Genomic DNA, 17,773 nt, shown 5'->3' on the forward strand with positions numbered 1-17,773 from the left:
AAACATTTTTAAAAGATTTTATTCATTTATTTGAAAGCTTGGAGCCTGACAGGAGGCTCGATCCCAGCACTCTGGGATCATGACCTGAGCCAAAGGCAGATGCTTAACCAACTGAGCCACCCAGGTACCCGGAAAATGATATATTGATGACTATATTCCTGCCCCTTGGGAAAGAGAGGCCCTAGCTCTCAGAGAAGGGCTGGGTGGGGTCCTCTAGTCCTCAGCCACTGAACCCAGGTCCTTCCCAGGCCTCAGGCCAGCCCTGCCCTGCCTGCTCCCAGCCTGAACTCCTGGGCTATCATGACCCCTCCTGTGCCCTTAGCTTCTCATCCTGCCTTCCTCCTTGCAGATTGTTTTCCCTGCACTCCTAGTCACTCCTGGGACACCGAGGACACTCTGTACCCGAGAACAGCTTTACTTATAGCTGGGTCTTTCCTGGTGGCCAGCCCACAAGGAGGGGACATTTTATGGTACAACCGGACAACGGAGTATTTTTCTACCTTAAAAAGGAATGGAACTCTGATACAAGCTCCAGCAGAGACGACGCCTGAAAACATTATTCTAATGGAAAGAAGTTGGATGCAAAAATATAAATATTGTATAACTCCACATACCTGAGGCACCCAGACTAGGCAAATTCACAGAGGAGGAAGCAGAATAGTCATTACCAGTGGGCCATGGGGAGTTAGTGTTTCATAAGGACGCAGTTTGTTTGAGATCATGAAAACATTCCGGAGGTGGACAGTGACAGCGGTTACAGAGCAGTGCGAATGCACTTCATGCCCCTGAATTGTACACTTCAATAGTTAAAATGGTAAATTTTGTGTTGTAGAGATATTTGACCACAACTTAAAAAAGAAACGAGGGGCAGCTGGGTGGTAAAGTCAGTTGAGAATCAGACTCTTGGTTTCTGCTTAGGAAGTGATCTCTAGTCCTGAGATGGAGCCCCTCATTGGGCTCCACACCGGGTGCAGAGTCTGCTCGAGATTCTCTCCCTCCATCCCTTCCCCACCCGCATTCTCATGGGCCTGCTCGCACTCTCACTATCTCTAAAATGAATAAATAAAATCTTTTTTTAAAAAAAGATTAAAAAAATTTAAAAAAAAGATTTTTTTCTTTATTTGACAGACAGAGACCACAAATAGGCAGAGATGCAGGCAGAAAGAGGGGGAAGCAGGCTCCCTACTGAGCAGAGATTCCCAACACGGGGCTGGATCCCAAGACCCTGAGATCATGACCAGAGATGAAGGCAGACGCTTTAACCCACTGAACCACCCAGGTGCCCCTAAATAAATCTTAAAAAAAGAAAGACAGTGCTGACACCTGTTACAACATGGATGAACCTTGAAAACATTGTGCTAGGTGAAAAAAGCTGATTGCAGAGGATCACCTATTAATGTGGTTTAATTTATATTCAATGCCCAGAGTAGGCAAATGCATAGAAATAGAGTATAGATTAGTGGTTGCCATCTATGGCCATACTACCCTGAACGCGCCCTATCTCGTCTGATCTCAGAAGCTAAGCAGGGTCGGGCCTGGTTAGTACTTGGATGGGAGATTAGTGGTTGCCAGGGGCTGGAGGGAGGGGAAAGAGGAGGAACTGCTGATAATAAGTATAAGGGTTCTTTTTGGGGTGATGAAACGTTCTGAAGTTGCAGTGGTAATGGCAGTCCAGCTTTGCCAATATACTAAGAACCACTGAACTGTATACTTTAAACGGTGAATACTAAGGTGTGCGAGTTGTATCACAATTTTAAAAAGCATGAGGGCTACATGGTATTTCATACAGTGCTTATATGCCAGTTTATTCAGTCATTCCCCAGTTGATGCCCATCAGGGTTGCGTTTCAGTTTTTTTTTCCTGTTTGAAACAATGCTGCAGTGAACATCCTTGAAGATGTGAAAAAAAAGAGAGAGAGAAAGAGAGAGAGAATATTTAGGCAGATCTTTTTTTTTTTTTTTTTTTAAGATTTTATTTATTTATTTATTTGTCAGAGAGAGAGAGAGCGAGCCAAGCACAGGCGGACAGAATGGCAGGCAGAGGCAGAGGGAGAAGCAGGCTCCCCGCCGAGCAAGGAGCCCGATGTGGGACTCGATCCCAGGATGCTGGGATCATGACCTGAGCTGAAGGCAGCTGCTTAACCCACTGAGCCACACAGGTGTCCCTATTTAGGCAGATCTTGGGCTCTCCCAGGCTGCCTCATATCTGGGCATATCCTTATGTGAGTCTGATTTAGAAAAGTGTCACTTCCTCTGACACCAAGGCATGGTGTAGGGAAGAAGCTTTCACCCTCTTCTCCAAGCACTTTCTCAGAAGAAAAGACTTTGAAATGACTGTCATTTTGCTTTCTTCTATCGTTCGAAGACCTATTATAAATTATATCAGCCCCATGTTACCCTGAAGGGACAACCCGAAGTGGGGGGACTTATGGTTTAGATCAGGGCTTGGCCTGTTTTTGTACCAGCTAAGAATGGTTTTTACAGATGCACTTTTGTGACTGATTTGATGATAGGAGACACTAGCTTCAAGCTCAAATTAAGCAGAATCTTATTCTCTGTTGCCCGCCCCCTCAAATTCCATTTTTTTTCCTTAGCAGACTTGTACTACCAAAAGCTTATACTCAATTATTATTGTTGTATTTTGAATTTTTTAAAAAAATATATTTATTTATTTGACAGAGATCACAAGTAGGTAGAGAGGCAGGCAGAGAGAGAGAGGGAGGCAGGCTCCCCTGCTGAGCAGAGAGCCTGATGTGGGGCTCGATCCCAGGACCCCCAGGACCATGACCGAAGCTGAAAGCAGAGGCTTTAACCCACTGAGCTACCCAGGCATCCAGTGTATTTTGAATTTTATCAATAAAAAAATTTGTGGAAATTTTCTCTCATTTTATAACCACCCCTATAATCTCCTAGGTTTTGCCTCTTGGCCCACGAAGCCTAAAACATTCGCTATCAGGCCCTTTGTGGAAAGTTTGCCAATCTCGGTTCTATACTCCAGAGAGATATCGGAAATAAATAAATAAAAAAAGCACTGTATAAAGATGGAATGGCCCCAAGCTACAATTACCTCTCAAAAATAACACAGCCTGGAAATGACAGAAATTTCAATCAAATTATCCAGGTCACAAAACGTTCTGCTGATTTAGTTTAGAGAAGTTAAGGGGAAAGAAAAAACACCGTTTATATCTTCTATAATAGGAAAGGAAAATGAATAGGAAATAGGGAAATGAAACAAATAGGAAATTATTCATGTATTTTTTGAGTTGATGATAAAAATAATTATATAACAATAAGGACATGGATACGTATTGACTATGTAAAATATACTTACGTATTCCAGCCCTGAATAAGCATTTTATATTAAAGATCTCACTTAATCCTCATAAAAACCCTGCAAGGTTGAAGTCAAGGTCATCCCCTGTCTGCCTGCAGCAAAAAATGGTACTTTGTCCAGAAAAAAAGAAGCAGCTGGAGACTAGCTGGTAAAGGGCCTTGAATGCTGTGCTGGGAAATAGCCTATATTCTGTTTCTTTTTACCAAGTTACTCTGTAGACCCAGAGGCCCTCAAGAATTTCCAGAAGGGGGGAAGGGTCAATTCTGTGTTTTGGGATGATAACAAGGATGGCTTTGGGAGATAACTCTTGAGGCCAAGAGGCCAGAGAGAAACTTTTTCAACAGTCCGAGGAAGAACCGGTGAGGGCCTGGGATGGTGCACATAGAGAAAAGAATTCCAGACACACGTCTTTTTTCGATTGGCCAATAGGTTGACAAAATGTACAAGGGGGCTGGGGAACAGGCAGTCAAAGGCAACTTCAAAGTTTCTGGTGGCAAAATGGGAGAACCCGGATAAGAAGTTTGTAGTAGGAGAAGGAGTAGGGAGATACTTAAAATTCCTGGGTAGTATCTAGGGAGGTTGTGTAGGACAATTGGAAATGTCCAGAAGATCAGAAAAATCCAGAAGTTCAGAAAAACATCTGATCAAGAGAGAGAGATTTGGAACCATGAGGAAATGGCTGCTTTTCAGATGGGGTTCGAGAAGGAAGAGACAAGGGAAAAGATGGGAGAGAAAGGAAATGTCAGTAAAAACTAACCTTTTTAAGGGTTGAGCATGGGGCAACTGAGAAGGAAGTGAGGGGGGAGTATAGGACATGCAAGACCCAGAGGAGGAGGAGGGAGAAGGAGGGAGAAGTCAATGGAAGATTACAGAGCCCTCTCAGTAGAAAAGAAGGGCTCTAAACAGGCAATTGGATTTGGTCCTTAGAAGGTCACTGGTGACGTCTGAGAAAGCAGGGAGTGACAGCATCAGCCTGAGGAGGGATGGGGAAGAGGGATGAGGAAGAGAGGCTGGGACAGTGGAAGATTTTTTTAGGATAGAGAAAATCTGTGAGGGAGAAAGGGACACTGAAGATGCAATAAAGACTCTCCCGCTTTTCTATCCCAGAACTCACATCCTGGCTGAGCAAGACACAGAGTACTCCCGCCCCACCCCCCAAAATAGACTTTGGCTGGAAAATAGTCTCACTGCTGGGGATGTTACAGGGAGAGGGGACATGAATTTTTCTCTAGGTGTTTGGTCACAAACTTTTAATCTCTTATTTCCTCCATCTTCCGTGAGGCTCTGAACACCTGACATTCCAATGTAGAAAAAATTTTTTTAATTCAAATATAGTTGACATACAATAGAATGTATACTGAATTTTACAAGCTAACTCTTGTATTTTAAACCTACAAGTTATTAGAGAGGTAAATATGATGACACACTATTGATTCTTACAAACACAGACTATACTTTGTATTTGGTGAAATTCCCAGCGGCTAGTCATACCCCTCCCCCCTCATTGATATGTATGATACCTATACCATGGAGTTCCCCAAAGTGGGTGAATCAGGCAGAAATTCCGATGATGAAATCTGCTCCTCCCCATGTCAGGTCAAACACAGTCCTCGATTCTTCAGCTCTCTCGAGACTTGCTTGGGGGAACTAGTCAGTTATTATTCGGTGGAAACAGCAACCACGACAGTGGTTTCAAGATGGAAGGTGCTATGAGAGCGCTAATTATTAGTGTTTTGTTTGTTTGTTTGCTTTTTTGTTTCTGGCCATGTATTCAGATGGTCTTCAGCAGTGGCTCGCGAAGTGTGAATATCGGACAGCAGCCGCAGCAGCATCACCTGGAAGCTGTCAGAAATGCAAGTTCCTCTCGTTCCAGACCTCCGGCCTCAGCAGCCAGGGGGTGGGGCCCAACCACGTGCGTCTCACTCGTGCACTCAAGGTGGGGCTGCGAGGCGCTAAATTTTACCCGCAGCCCCTTCCGCTCGGCGGCCCTGACCCAGCGGCATCACCCGGGGGCTTCTTTAGAAATGCAAAATCTCCGGCTGCCCCCCAGACTCGCTGCATCACAACCCGCAGTTAAACAGGATCCCCGGGGCAGCGGAGTGTGAGAAACCCCGGGCTGTGTTACGGTGTCCGCATGATGTAAGGAGGCCCTCTCCTCCAGTAAGTTGAAAAACCTGACGGCCTAACCCGAGAAACGGTGAAATTGCCGTGAAACCTCCAGCCACCCCCCCCACCCCCAGCCCAATGCGCCGCGCCAATTGCACGATTATCTTCCCGCAGCGGTGACAGGGCTCAGTGTCAGGCAGGGTAAAAGGGGAGAGCCAGGAGGGGGAGCCTCCGGGCGGGCGCTCTGCCTTCCAGGTGGGCCCCAGGAGCAGGTGTGGCGGCAAGGCGCGAGGAGGGGGGCGACTTCCACGCAGGGGAGGGAGCTAAAGGGGACCTGGGGTGGGGGGCGCGCAGGGAACGCCGCGGGGGGCGGCTGGGGTGGGGGCCGGTTGCCCCGCCCGGGGTCCCGCGTGAGAGGGGGCACAGCCCCTCCCCTGGGGGGAGGGAGGCCGCCGGGCGGGGGGTCGGGGGCGGAGAGGGAGGTGGGTCCCGGGCCGGCGCGGGGGCGGGCGGCTCCACGGCTCCCCGCCCCCGGCCCGCCCCTCCGCGGCGCCATTTTGCAGGCGGCTGTCGCGGGGACCGGAGGCGGAGGCGGCGGCGGCTGGCACTGCGGCGCCGAGGCGCGGCGGCAGGACGGGAGACCAGCGAGCTGCAGCCAGGTGAGAGCCGGACCGCCGCGCCCCCGGCCCGGCCTGCGAGCCGCACCTGCCGGGCCGCGAGGTGCCCGCCGCACCCACGAGGCCGGCCTGGCACGGCCCCCGCGCGCTGTCACCGGCCCCGCGGCGCGGCCTGCGCCCCCCAAGCCCCGGCCGGTTCCCCGGGTCCCCGCACCCGCGGGCCAGGGTGGCCGCGGAGCCCGTGGATGCCCCGCAACCCCCCAGCCTCCGCCGCCCCACCCGGCCCGGTCTGGCCCCTGGTCGCTCACCCTGGCCGCCCCGGGAGACGCAGCGCGCTCGGGCCCTCAGGCCGCGCCGCGGGGAGGCAAGTGGGTCCCCCCGGGACCGGGCTGGCCGGCCGCCGCCGCCTCCTCCCGGGCCCTCGGCCCACGCGTCCTGGGGTCGCTCTCTCCTCGTCCCTCCCCGCGAGGTGCGCGCGGGCATCCCCGCGCCCCCCGGAATTCAGGGCCATCAAGAGGGCGGCGCGGGGGGGGGTGGTTTGCCTTGTACATTTTTTGCTTTCTTCTCTCCTACAAAGGCTGCGCCAAGTAATTTTAGAAGCTGCTGCTCCGACCCCAGGGCCTTTCTCTCAGGCCTGTTCCCCCGGGGGTCGCGAATTCCCGTTGTTGCTACCTTGCTGGAAGGAGAAATTGACGTTCTTGAGTGTAATTACTTCAAGGGCTCAGGATTTTCTCCTTCCTTTGACTCTGGATGTACCCTTGAGTGGGTAGCTGACAGGAACTCGGCCTACAGTCTGGGGGTTTTAAGCATGACTGATGAGAAATTCTTGATTGTCAGGGCAAAGGGTAAATGAGGGCAACTGCAGGTGGAAGAAAGTCACCCATAAGGGATTTCTAGGTCTGGGGTGTCAGCCGCGGCTGTTACTTTTATTCCTGCAATGCTGGAAGATGGGAGGGGGAAGATGCTGCCCCTGCTGACGTTTGGGTGTGCTGAGGAGGCCGGTGATGTGCGAGGACGTGGGACCGGGAGTCCCGAGGCAGTCTGGTTTGAGCTGTCATTAATTAGCCATGTGACTTCTCGCGGCCAGTTTTCTTCCTCTCTAAAGCCAGAGACCAGAATCAGGGGTAGCTGAAGCTTTTTTATTTTTATGTTTTTGTATTTGAATGCTGTTGGGCTGGGGCCTCACTCTTTCCAGTTGTCTGCACCTGCCTTTTTAGCTTAGCACATGACTTTTCCCTGAATAGCCCCGGAGGTGTTGGAAACGGGTGAGATTTATAAAGGGCCTTTCTGCTCAGACATTCTGAATTCTGTCCCGGGTTATGGTTGGCTGTCTCAGGATGACTTGTGAACCGGTCACTCGTAGTCTCTTTTCCCTTACCAGAATTTAATAGCTTTTGGGCACTAGCCTCTGAAATAGCTGGCAGTGGGTATGCAGTGGAAGGCCTCCTAGCACACCTGGTAGTTGAAAGGAGGTGAGCAGGTGTGTCTAGCCCAGCTACCTGTTTCACCTGACAGCCTGAGCGTGAGTTACCTGCTTTCTAGACCATTTCCTTTGTCAAAATGGCGACCGGCTTCTTTCTTTGAATTCCAGGGCATTTCTCTTGGGTTTTTTTTTTTTTTGTTTTTTTTTTTTGGTTTGGTTGGGGGAATGATTTTTTTTTTTTTTTTTTTTAAAGGAAAGGTATTTCAGGAACTTTCCATATTGACGTTTTTCCCCCCCCTTATTCACATGGTTGCATGGCAGTTGTATTTTCTGACTGGCAAAAGTTAATTAAGCTGAGTTTTAATGTTCCTTAGGATGTTTCAAAAATGCTTTTGAAAGTACTTGGGTAGAATATTGGAAAGGGTTTTGCTAGGTTTCATGCCAGCCACATTGCCTGTCGCATTTGTGCAGCAAAGCCTAGAGGTCTTAGTCCTTCCTGCAGGAGTTAGATCTCACAGGACCAAGCTCACATAGCCTTCCGTTAGTCCATCTGCTAATTTGGTGTCAGGTGCTATTGAACAAATAATTGTGGAATCACACTCAGTCTTCTGCCCTCAAGAAGGCCAAGGTCTGGGGTATTAGAAATCCCGAGTTGGCTATTGCCTTCCTTTGCAGTGTCTCTAAAGACAAACCTGGGATCCTCTTGGGGACTCCTTTCTGGCACCACTGGTACCTTGAGAAATTTTCCCATTTTGCTTAAGGGGACTAAAAGTCAGCATCATAATTTGCAATTACATAGTGCTTTGTACTTGTAAATGAAAGCTTTTTAAAAACTTATTTTTATTTAATCCTCTTAGGCTTTTTTTTAATTTAAACATTTTACAGTCCTTCCCTGACCTGTTTCTGGGCCTTGCCTATAAAACTCCCAACACACTAGTCTGTTCCCAATGCCAGATAAACTCATTAACTCATTTCTTACTCCCTGCTGTTCTTCCAGTTATTCTCTCCTCAGAGGGCTGCCGGTTTGGGCTTTTATTCTTTTGCTGGAGAACATTCCTGCTCCAGGTTATGCTGTGGCTGTACATTATTGACTTAGGATTTAAAGGAGCTCGGTGTGTGCTTTATGGAACTGTCTTCCTTTTCTCCCCAGCTTTACTTTTTCTAACCTGTTATTTTGTCACAGGTTCTATATTGACTGTCAAATCATGGAGGTTTGCTTGCAGCTTCTACTTTTCACAGGATTTGACATATTTAGTACATTTTAATTAATTTATTTTTTAAAAAGATTTTATTTATTTATTTGACAGATCACAAGTAGGCAGAGAGGCAGGCAGAGAGAGAGGAGGAAGCAGGCTCCCCGCTGAGCAGAGAGCCCCTATTTAGTACATTTATTGAGAACCTGCTGTGAGCCCGGCAGTGTTTTTGGTGCTCTGGTTGCTGCATGGAGATTCTCTGCCCTAATGGAGCTCACACTCTTGGTAAGGTGGCAGACAGAGATTTCATGCCCTGAAGAAGAATCTGGCAGGATTGAGGGTACTAAGTGTGGACATTGAAGCTGAAATTTTAGGAAGGATAGACAGGAAAGCCCTGAGTCATGTCTGAGTGAAGATGTGAAGGAAGTGAGTCATGTGGATATCTGAGGGCAGAACATTCCCAGTTGAGGAAGCAGCAGGTGCAAAGGCCCTGAGGCAGAAGGAGAGCATTTGGTTTTGCTGTCAAAGAGACAGTGGGAATTGAAACATGTAAGGCCATGTGACAGTAAGGCTTATGGGTTTTACTTTGATGGGAATGGGAGCTGATGGAAGGTTTTGAGTAGAGGGGACAGGGACTGACCTAGGTTTTAACAGGGATTTGCTGGTTATTACTGTTTGAGAATCAACTAGAAGCAGGGAGGGCGGGGCAGCACTGTGTCTTCCTGGGTGAGGGCTGAGGGTGGTGGTCAGACCAGGGTGATTCTGAGGGGATTCTGAGGTGGGGATGAGGAGATGCTGATGGACCAGATATGTGAGGGGAGGGTAGTGGTGTACCAAAGAGAGTTGAGGGCAGTGTCCAAGTTTCTGGCCTGTGCACTTAGAACGAAAGGAACCCAAGATGTCCAAGGTAACAAAGGGCATGGTGACCAACCTGACAAGCCCGAATGCAGTCAGAAAGGGAGGGAGTGGGTGTTTTGGGGGAGCTCCTCCTTCACGGAAATGTAAATCTTTTGGGGTACTTCTGTTGTCTGTAGTCTTAATTCTCTCCTCTGACCTCGGCAAGTCTCTGACCTCAGGTGTAGGTGGCTTCTAAGGCCCTCTGAGGATGTACTCTATGAAGGAGAGTTCCATCTACTCTCTATTCAATAGCACTTTCTTGTGCCCCTTCAGTGGGGTTGCATGTTATGCAGGCCTAGAATCTAAAGATAGCACAAAAAGCAAAGAGCTGGATTCATCAGAAATGACCTTTGAAAATTCCTATTTCCCAGGAAGTGTGGCAGGCATGAGCTGCACATACAGTTTGTACTGAGACATCTGAGTCTGTGAATGTGACAAACACAGGTGAGAACTGTGGCTAATTTCACAGTAGATAATATTTGGGACTTGGTGCAGTGTCCTCACTGCCGGCCACTGCTCAAAGGCTTTACGTCGCAGCCCCAGACCCTTCTGCTGGCCATCGTTTGATTGCAGTTCTTACTCACCATATCACCTCAGTGACGGGGGGTCCCAGTTGCCTTGGGCTGTTGCTCACCCGGCCGCCCCAGACCATGGCTTTCTCTAGTCACCGGTCAGGAAAGCCTTCATCCGCAGTTCTTTCCATAGGTTCTGCCCTCGGGTCTGTTGCACTGGGGTGCCTCTGAAGCCCGCTGGAGGCTCACCCTCCCGGCAGCCACCTCCCTCTCAGTTCACTGTGAACATGAGTCTTACAGTGTTGAGTCCCCCCATCTTCTAAGATGAATATGAGTGCGATTTAACAAAGCGCACTTCTTGTCTGGGAGCCTTCCCAGGCAATAGAAGGGACCCGAGATGGGCTCAGTGCTAAGCACTGGACATCAGTATGGTTAGGCAACTGGCAGGTAGAGGCGTCCTGGGCTGCATTTTATTGATGAAGAAATTGGAATTTGGTTAACTTACCTGAGTTAACTCTTCCTGGGTCTTGATTTCTCCTCTTCAGCTCCAGTAGTCCAGGGATAGAATGCTCTTCCCAGGTTTTGTCTGAAGCTCTGGGTTTGTAAGTCCCTGTTGGCCTAGAAGAGGGTAGAGAAGCTAGAGTTGGGTGCCAGGTGCTCTGCCAGCACCTCCTGTGATCACGAATGTCTTTTGATCATGGCAGCCCCGGTTGAAGGCCATTACTCTGGTTCCCACTTCACAGCTGAGGAGGCTGAGGTTGGGATCATTCTTGCTTTGTACCCTCCTTTTTCTCTTACTGGCCTGTTTTTCATTCCCAGCTATGGTGTTCCTCTGTGTACTCCAGCTTGGTCCTTGGCTCCTCCTTTTTTTTTTTTTTTTTTTTAAGTAATGTCTACACCCGGCACCCAACATGGGGCTTGAACCCACAACCCCGAGATGAAGAGTTGTACACTTCACTGACTAAGCCAGCCAGGCGCCCTGTGTCCTTTGTTCCTTCTGTTAGCTCTCCCTGGCATCTCCTGTAGGAGTCTTCCGCAACCCCCACCCCAATCTCAGCATATAGTCCTTTCTTTTACTTGGTCTCCCTTCAAGGTGGCATCCCTTTCCCACCAGCTTCATTTAATTAAACTTGCATTAGCATTTTCGTTCTGGACCATCCCTTTTTAGGAGGCCGTGGTGTTATGACTCTAGGGATGGTCTTCTCCACCCTTCTTCTGGTGGAGAGTCCTGCTGGAAATGCTGTTCTTCACATATTGCCACTGTAGTTGGGATTTCAGCCTCAAATTGGTTTGGCTCTCTTGTCCCCTCCGCAGTGCTGGCTGAAATCCTTTGCTGTCTCCAAAGGCAAATCCCCTGGCTTGGGGGGTGCAGTCTCTTCCTTGTCTGACGTGGTAGAACTCAAACTGGAGAGTTTCTCCTTCAGAAGGTCTGGGGTGGGGCCCAATAATTTGCATTTCGGATGCTGCCAATGAGAGAATCCTTGGCACCTGTTCTGGTAAATCGAGTTTTACTGAGGCACAGCCGTGTGCATTCAGGACACCCTATGACCTGCAGGCCTAAAATATTTGTTCTCTGGCCCTTTATACAAAGAGTTTGATTACCTCTGCTTCACAGTGGTATGGATGACCTCAGTGCTGAACATTTTCTGTTGAATTCATATTTTATCATTGAGAACTCTATATATTAAAGAGACTGATTCACAAATTATTCCTCAGAAGTATGATATGGGGGATATATGCATATTTTGAAGTGTTAGGGAGTATAACAAGCATGGCACTTTTAAGTCTTCTGTTTTATCTAAAAATAATGTGAGTTTTTTTATTCTATTCCAGAAACATCAGTGCTTGGTTTAATATGAAACATTTTTCCTCCTTAATCTTTGAGTAAAGTTGATGCTACTGGATATTTTTTTTTTTTTTAAAGATTTTATTTATTTATTTGACAGATAGAGATCACAAGTAGGCAGAGAGGCAGGCAGAGAGAGAGGGGGAGGCAGGCTCCCTGCTGAGCAGAGAGCCCGATGTGGGGCTCGATCCCAGGACCCTGGGATCACGACCTGAGCTGAAGGCAGAGGCTTTAACCCACTGAGCCACCCAGGCGCCCCTGGATATGTTATTTTAATCCTACTTTCACTCTGTTTGAGAAATAAGCCATTAAGATTTGCATTTTTTTGTCATAAGTTGCAAATATTTGTCTATGCTTTGAATTCAGATCTGTCAATCTTTTTCTTTCTCGTCCTCTCTGTATCCTAAGAATTTATTAATATTTTTTATATGTTTTTTCGTTCTTTTAAAAAAATATTTGGCTGTTATTTAATACTTGGAGTGTGGCGTGGAGTATGGATTTTTTTTCCTGTACATTTTTTCCAGCACCATTTGTTAATTCATCCTTGTCTTATTAAATTAAAATGACACCTTAATCATATGTTGAATCCTTAGATCTGTTGTGGGAATTGCTCTTTTATTCCATTTATCTGTCTGTTCCTTTGCCATGACCTTGCTATTTTCATCATTATAATCACTCTATAGTAGGCTTTACTCTCTGGTAGTGCCTATGCTCTGTTTTTGTTGTTGTTTTATCCCGTATTTTTCAGTTTAGGGTTTCAAAATAACTTATTGGGAAATCTCATTAAATGTATATAAATTTGGGGAGACTTGTCATCTTTATAATATTGAATTATTCTGTGATTATGAATCTTTGGGTTTATGCAATCTTTTATAGCTTTTGTTTTTTCCCTAATGTCTGCAGATTACTTGTTTCTTGCTCTTTATTTAAAAATATTTATTTAGAATGAGGTGATTTCCCCTTGCCCCTCCCTTCTTCCCAGTGGTAAAGAGCAAGAATAGAGAAAGAAACTGATTACATTCTATGTATCTTCCAACCAAGCACCTGTATTACTCAGGGTGGTTATGTTAGCCAAAATCGGTGTCCTAACAAAATAAAAAGTTACCCCCCCCGGGTGCCTGGGTGGCTCAGTGGGTTGGGCCGCTGCCTTCGGCTTGGGTCATGATCTCAGGGTCCTGGGATCGAGTCCCGCATCGGGCTCTCTGCTCAGCAGGGAGCCTGCTTCCCTCTCTCTCTCTCTCTCTCTCTCTCTGCCTGCCTCCATCTACTTGTGATTTCTCTCTGTCAAATAAATAAATAAAATCTTAAAAAAAAAAAAAAAGTTACCCCCCCAAACATTTACTTCTTTGAGAGAACACACAAGGTGGAGGGGGAGAGGGAGAGAGAATCTCAAACAGACACCCCGCTGAGCAGGGAACCCTATGTGGGGCTTGATCACAGGGCCCCAAGATCATGACCTGAGCAGAAGTCAGATGCTTAACCCACTAAGCCATGCAGGAGCCCCCATTTGCGGTCTTTTTCTTATACATTTCTTTTTTTTTTTTTTAAAGTAGGCTCTGTGCCCAGTGCAAGGCTTGGACTTGCTACCCCAAGATCAAGAGTTGCATGCTCTCCTGATCCGCTCATATGCCTCATACATTTCTTTTTCTTAATAAATTATAGAGTATTTATAGAACAGGTTTTAATGTGACAGTCCTTTTAGTTTTTACCGGAATGCATTATTGTATATAATCTTCAATGATATTAAAGAAGTGTCCTCTTCTCAAGGTCTGTTTCACTAAATTGCAGAATTCTATGTACATAATGTTTTTGACAAAGTTTGTCACCTTGACATTGACCCTGCAGTTTTCTGTACCACAAAAATCCTTGGTAGAGTCTGACCCTGTTATTGTGGTAATTCTCCACAAAGAAGTTCAGTTTCCCTGCTGATTTGAGGATGACCTCAAATTTCTTGCCAGGAGGAATTATAGGAGTTCTATCTTATCTTCAGGTTCATCCCAAGGGCTTCTATTTTCTGACCATGCTGTCGTATTGTGCAGCTGCTGGCGTCTTTTGTGTCCAGGTTTCTGGCCCACAGTCTTTGAAAATGTGCTCTTCCTCAGAGAAGTTTTTGTGGCTTCTTGTTTCCCTTCCTTTCTCTTTCATCCCTGTGAAGATGAACTGAATACTCTAGCAATCTCCATTTGCCTCCTCTGTTGAAGTTCTGCTTTTTGCACCTGCTTCCTGACCCCTGGTGTGAGTTCAGGCCCTGCCCTGTCCTGCAGCCTGTGGGTCCCTCCCCACACCCCATTTCAAGTGATGGGTTTGTGCCCTCACCTCTTGAGCTCCCTGTGGGATCTGCTGTGGGCTCCCCCACGGGGGGGTGGTGGTGCCCAGATGCTGCTCTGCTCCCCCTCAGAAGCCGTGGTGGAGGTAGATGGGGCAGGGAATCTTTTATTCCTTGGGCAGTAAAGGCAGATGGGGTCCAGCTCACTTGTCCTAGCCTTTAGTTCAGTGCCTGGGGCAATGCTCCAGAGTGGCTTCAAATTTTTTTCTCCCAATTTCTGTTTTCAACTCTTAACATCTCATACTTTCTTTCTTTCTTTTTTTTTTTTTGGAATAGGTGACAGGTGTCAGTCAACTCCTAAAATACATTTTCCAGACTTTGTTTTGACTGACTCCCTTTCATTGATAAGTATATACACATCAAGTGTGCCCGTGCGCATCTCAAGCAAGTTTCACAGAAACCATACCTAACTTCGTGTACTGTGGGTTCTGAAATCTTATACTCCTGTTTGATGAAAAAATCAGTTGTGATGCCCTGAACTGAGATTGAGATCTGGCCATGAAATCCATACATGACTCCGCCTGTGAGTTGGAAAGGTTATCTATCCATACTGTCCTCTGGTTAAGGAACTGCATGGGCTTCAGAAGGAACAATGGGGAAGGAGCTCGACACAGAATAACCTGCAAAAAAAAGAAAAGTTTCATTGAGTTGTTATTCCATAAACCCCACCTTTTTATTTATTTATTTATTTATTTATTTTAACCCCACCTTTTAAATTAAAAAAAAATTTTTTTTAAAAAGATTTTATTTCTTTGACAGAGAGATCACAAGTAGGCAGAGAGGCAGGCAGAGTTAGAGAGAGGGAAGCAGGCTCCCCGCCAAGCAGAGAGCCCGATGCAGGGCTCGATCCCAGGACCCCGGGACCACGACCCAAGCCTAAGGCAGAGGCTCAACCCACCGAGCCACCCAGGCGCCCCAAATTTTTTTAAAATTTTAAAAAAGATTTTATTTATCTATTTGACACAGAGAAAAATCACAAGTAGGCGGAGAGGCAGGCAGAGAGAGAGGGGAAGCAGGCTCCCCACTGAGCAGAGAGCCTGATGTGTAGGGCTCTATCCCAGGACACCGCCCCCCCCCTTCCCCGAGATCATGACCTAAACCAAAGGCAGAGGCCCAACCTTCTAAGCCACCCGGGTGCCCCTGAGCCCCACCTTTTTAAAGGGTGTGCTTCAGTTGTTTTAGTATGTTCACAGAGTTGTGGCCCCCACCACTATCTCCTCTCCACACCATTTTTGTGAGCCCAGACAGAAAACCCCGTACCTATCAGTGGTCGGTCCCCAGCCTTCCCTCCCCTTCCCTCCCCTCAGCCAGCCTCTGGCAACCACGCACCTGCACTGTTTCTGTGGATTTGCTTTATCTAGATATTTCCTGTAAGTGGAATCCTACCATATGTGCTCTTTTGTGATGGGCTTTTAGCCTGTTTTCATAATTTATCCACATGGTGGCAGGTGTCAGTGCTACATTATTAGTCAGTCGATGGACATTTGGGTGTTTCTCCATGGTGGCTTCTATGAGTTCTGCTTCCCTGCATGTTCCTGTGCATGGGTTAGTATGAGCATGTTTCCCTTCTTTTGGATAAATATCAAAGTGTGGGATTACTGGGTTATATGATAATTCTATGTTTAACACTTTTGGGAACTGCCAGACTTTTCCAGGGTAGTGGGTCGGCAAGATGACAGTTGTCCTCATCCTCAATGACCCTTGTTAGTGCCTGTTTGGTTGTAGCCATTCCAGTGGATATGAAGTGTTATCTCACTGTTGATTTCATTTGCATTTCCCTAATGACTAAAGAGGGGGAGAGCATCTTTTCATGTGCTTATTGGCCATTTATATAATGTCTCTGGAGAAATGTCTATTCAGATCCTTTTTAACTGGGTCATTGTCTTTTTATTGTTAATGTTTTATGTACTAGTTTCTTATCTATAAAAAGTTTATAAACTTTCCCCATTTTATGGGTTACCTTTTACTTTCTGATGTCCTTTTCAAACAAAAGTTGTTTTGTTTTAATTTTGATTTATTTTAGAAAGAGAGTGCAAGTGGGGTGAGGGGTAGAGGGAGAGAGTAAGAATCTCAAGTAGCCTCCCTGCTGAGTTTGGAGCCTGACATGGGGCTCAGATCTCACAACGCTGAGATCATGACCTGAGCCAAAATCAAGAGTTGGGTGCTTAGTCAACCAAGCCACCAGGCACCCAAAACATAAGTTTTTAATTCTGGGGGAAGTCTCATTTACCTATTTTGTTGTTGTTGTGCTTTTGATGTTTTATCTAACGAATCATTGCCTCACCCAAAGTCGCCAAGATTTGCCCCTATGTTTTTTTTAAGAGTTTAAAAAAAAAAATATATATATATAGTTTTAAGTAGTCTACCTGACTTGGGGCTCAAACTCATGAATGCTCCTCCAACCAATCCATCCACAGTGAGTTTTGTGATTTTTTTTTTTCTTAAGAGTTTTATAGTTTTATCTTTTAGATTTAGGTCTTTGATTGGTTTTGAGTTAATTTTTGTATATGGTATGAGGTAGGGGTCCAGCTTCATTCCTTTATGTGTGATTTCCGGTTCTCTCGGCACCGTTTGTTGAAGACTGTTCTTTCCTCATTGAATTGTCCTGGCACCCTTGTTGTAAATCACCTGATCATAAATGTTACAGTTTACTTCTGGATTCTCTCTTCTGTCCTGTAGATCTGTTTGTCCATCCTTATAGCAGGGTGTCATAATTACTGTAGATTTGTACTAAGTTTTGAAATTGGAAAACATGAGTCCTCCAGTTTTGTTCTTTCTCAAGATTGTTTTGTCTATTCTGGGTCCTTTGCATTTTTATTTGAATTTTAGGATCATTTTGTCGATTTTTGCCAGAAAGGCAGATGGGATTTTTGATAGTGATTGCATTGAATCTGTAGATCAGTCTCAATAGTATTGCCAAGAACTACATATTTTTAACTGAAAAATTTCACGAGATATTATCTATTTGCACTAGGAGCAATGCATTTTATGTTCTAGCTTATTCTAGCCCATTCCATTCTTTTTTTTTTTTTTTTTTTAGTTAAAATAATTGCTGGCCCCAGCTCCCTGAATTGATTCCTCTATTCATGTTCGTGGGTTGTTAATTTATTGTTTGTAAAACATGCCTTGGGTCAGTGGTCCTCAACCTTGACAACAAATTGGAATCATCTGGAGAACTAAGAAATGACAGCTGCCTGGTCTCATCTGAGAAGCTAAGGTACACTTGATCAGGAGTATAGCCTAACTGTTGGGGTTAAGAAAAAAAAAATTCCCAGGTGATTTCAGTGTGCAACCAGGGCTGGGAACTTTTGCTCTCAGTGAAGTCAAGTGCAGCTATTTGCCCCTTTGAGAGCCTCTGCCTAGTTGACTGAATGTACTGTGGGATGAAGAGTGCGTAATGTTAGCTGCAGAGCCTCATGCTAGAGAGGTCCGTGGGCTTTTTCTTCATTTAACCTGAGCACTGACATTGTTTTTCCAAGAGATAAAAGGCTTTAACTTTCTCCTGGGTGTGTGTAGTTGT

The 17,773-nt window shown here is 46.2% G+C and overlaps 1 protein-coding gene across 10 annotated transcripts in view; it reads left to right on the top strand.

The window, feature by feature from the left end:
- The first annotated feature begins 6,008 nt into the window (after positions 1-6,008).
- LOC132008155 (solute carrier family 23 member 2) overlaps positions 6,009-17,773 on the top strand; it is a 131,451-nt gene continuing 119,686 nt past the window's right edge. For 8 of the 10 annotated variants that reach the window (XM_059386559.1, XM_059386557.1, XM_059386560.1 and 5 more), the window contains exon 1: positions 6,009-6,098. The gene's annotated coding sequence lies outside the window, so the exon portion shown is untranslated. The remainder of the gene's footprint in view (positions 6,099-17,773) is intronic. The other 2 variants (XM_059386562.1, XM_059386566.1) reach the window with 1 other exon arrangement.

Source organism: Mustela nigripes, unplaced genomic scaffold (genome assembly GCF_022355385.1).
Source record: "Mustela nigripes isolate SB6536 unplaced genomic scaffold, MUSNIG.SB6536 HiC_scaffold_75, whole genome shotgun sequence".
Taxonomy (NCBI): Eukaryota; Metazoa; Chordata; class Mammalia; order Carnivora; family Mustelidae; genus Mustela; species Mustela nigripes.